Genomic DNA, 2,787 nt, shown 5'->3' on the forward strand with positions numbered 1-2,787 from the left:
GCCGCGGGTCCGGGCGCGTCTCCGGCAGCCGCGGCCCGGCGGGTTCCCGGCAGCGGGGACGAGAAGGCGCCCGGCCTCGAGAGCCGGCGGCATGACGCGGTGCTGCTCTGGGGCTCTTACCCCCGGCTCCTCCGGGGGCCGCCGGGTGGAACGTCAGGGAAGGGATTTCTCGGTTCCGGGGTCTGCGGCGGGGGCGGCCTCGCCACCCCCTGCCTGCCCCGGCGAGGCCGGCGGGCGCTGCCAGAGCAGGAATTGCCGATTCGCCCTGGGTCGGGGCCGGGGTCCCAAGACGAGGAGGAGGACGTAGCGGCGCTGTTCTCAGCGCTCCCTTCACCCCGCCCCGCCGAGCCCTCTGCGGCTCCCGGCGTCGCTCCTGCGGCTCCCGGGTCCCTCCGAGGTTGGTGAAACGTTCCTCTCCTCGAAGGACGAGCCAGCGGAGTCGCTTTGCCCCGTGGCTGTTCTCAGGCGGGGTTTCATCCCGTCCTCTCTTTGCCTCGGAGCAGCTGCCGAGCGGTTTCGCCCGCGGACTTGCCGGAGAAGCCTCGGTCTTCTCCGAGCTGCCGGGCGGCGCAGGAGAGCGCCGGCGTTGCCCCGGGCCCCGCGCTTTGAGCGTGGCAGCGGTTTCTTCTGCCGCCCTGACCGTGACCCGGCGGGGGAAGTTACAGAAGAGAATTCGCCCGAGGCGGCACCGCCGCAGTTCCGGGAGCGCGTGTGGCCGCTTTGGGGTTTCGGCAGCACCTTTGCTCCTGGAGCCGTTCCCGGGGCGGCCGGCCTGGGGGGAAGGAGCGGCGGCGGCGGTCGGGCCCGGTGGGGCCGGCCCGGCAGCACTGGGGTGGCGGGGCGCTGCCCGGTGCCCTCCCCTGCCTGGAGACGCCCTTTCGCTCGCAAGTCGGTCCCCGCTGCAGCTCCCACCATGCCGAGCCTGCGCCGAGCTTCCCCCCGCGGTGCCAGGCCCCGGCAGCGGCAGAACTCGCTCCGTCTGCCCGGGCTTTTGGGTGGGAGTGCGGCCGGGACCCTCGCTTGGCTGAGGACGGGCGGCCCAGGCTTCCTGGTTCCGACCGTAACCTCTTACCGGAGCGAGGTTGGTTTGTCCGTGCGTGGTCCCTGGAGATGCTGGAGAGCCGCGGGTGCGTGCGCAGAGCGAGCTTTTCCGAGGCTCCTGCCCGGTTCTGGACAAGCAGTGGATCCCTGGCTTTTAACTCCTTCGATCCGCTTCTGCCCCGTTAGCGCTCGCGCTCTGACTGCGCCCGCCTGCCCTCGGTGACTCTCGGCAACCCCTCGGGCGGTTGTTTCCCTTCCCGAGGGGCCGCTCAACGCCCCGGGGTCCGCGTTACCGTGCGCGCCTCGGGCTGTCGGCGGCCGAGCGGGTCGAAGCTCCCTCGCTCCTCCCTGATCCCGTGTGACACCGTTGTTCTGGTTCGGGTTGGGTTTGTATGTCAGATTTTGTAAGATGTATTTTCTATTCGGCCCATGACCTTTTCTGCTGGTTGTTTGCTTGAAATGTTTTGTAGTGTGCCAGGGCGAGCGCTGCACTTCGTTCTCGGTTTCATAATAAAACTGCTTCTCCAAGGCCGGTCTGGTGTCTGTCCGTGCGATGCGGGGCCGGAGCGTGCCGCCGGGAGGGCGCTGGGGCCGGGGGGGGGCTTGGCCGGGGGGGGGCAGAGACCCCGGCTGGGCCGTCACCGGCGCTTGGGGGTTGTCCTGCCGTTCCCGTGGTGTGGCCTGGCCGAAGTCTCGGTCCGCCCTTCCCTCTCCAGGTTGCCCTCGCCGCTGCCTTGGGGTGCGAACCCCCTCCTTCCCGGGGGGCTGCGGGGGCTCCCGGGGGCCGGGACCCGGGTCGGGGCTGCGGGACGGGGCGGTGGCTGCTCCTGGCGGCCGATGGTTGGGGGCTGCAGAGCCGGAGGGGAAGCGCCGACGCCTCTTGGCTTCGCCGTGTCGGCTCCCTTCGGCTCGGAGCTGGGGGGCTGCGGCCGCCGGGGGCTGCCGGGTCGTGGGGTGCTGCTGGCCCGGCTCCCCGGGAGCCGCGGGTCGGGGGATCCTGAGCTTGGAGGGCGAGGGGACGCCCCATCTCGTCCATAGTGTGGGTCGTGGCACGGGGGGGCTTCCACTCCGCCGGCGCCGTGCCGGCACCTTCCCGCCGAGCCGAGGGCAGCGCCGAGGACGCCCCGTTTCACTGCCGGCTCCGCTCTCTGGCGCAGGGACCGGAGCAGGGGGGGGTCCCAGCCCCGTTCCTGCCCTGCCCGCCCGCGCCTCCTCCTCCCCGGCTGCTCCCCGCTGCTCCTGGGCTCCCGGAGGGGCTTCTGCCCCGGCCGATCTCCTCCGGGGCCGCCGGAGCGACGTGCGCCTCTTCCCGCCCTCGCGCCGTCTCCTCCCTTCCTCGGGGATGAGTCTCCCTTGGCCGCGGGACCGAAGTCCTTCTCCGTGGGGATGTGGGGGTGTCCCCAGCCCTCGCCCTCGCTCTCCTGCCCCCCGGGGCGGTGCCGGGGGCCGTTTTCTGGGGGACGCTGCGTCTCTCACCCGCCGGGTCTTTCCCCTCCTGGGCGCAGGGGAGAATCGTTCCAATCACACTGTGTTTAAAACACCACCTAATTTATTTTTCCTCTCCAAGCTGGGGGCTGCTCGTGACTAATTTGGGCTGAATAGGGGAAGAAAAAAAGCAGCGGGCACACAATGAGCGGGGGAAAGTGTGGGAAAGCGAGGGAAAGAAAAGGAGGGCCGGGGCTTGCAGCGTGAGAGCTGGTAACGCCGAGCGGTGCCCAAATTCAGCATGAAGTCACTTTTCACAGC

The sequence above is a fragment of the Leptosomus discolor genome, chromosome 27, assembly GCF_034619465.1.
Source record: "Leptosomus discolor isolate bLepDis1 chromosome 27, bLepDis1.hap2, whole genome shotgun sequence".
NCBI lineage: Eukaryota > Metazoa > Chordata > Aves > Leptosomiformes > Leptosomidae > Leptosomus > Leptosomus discolor.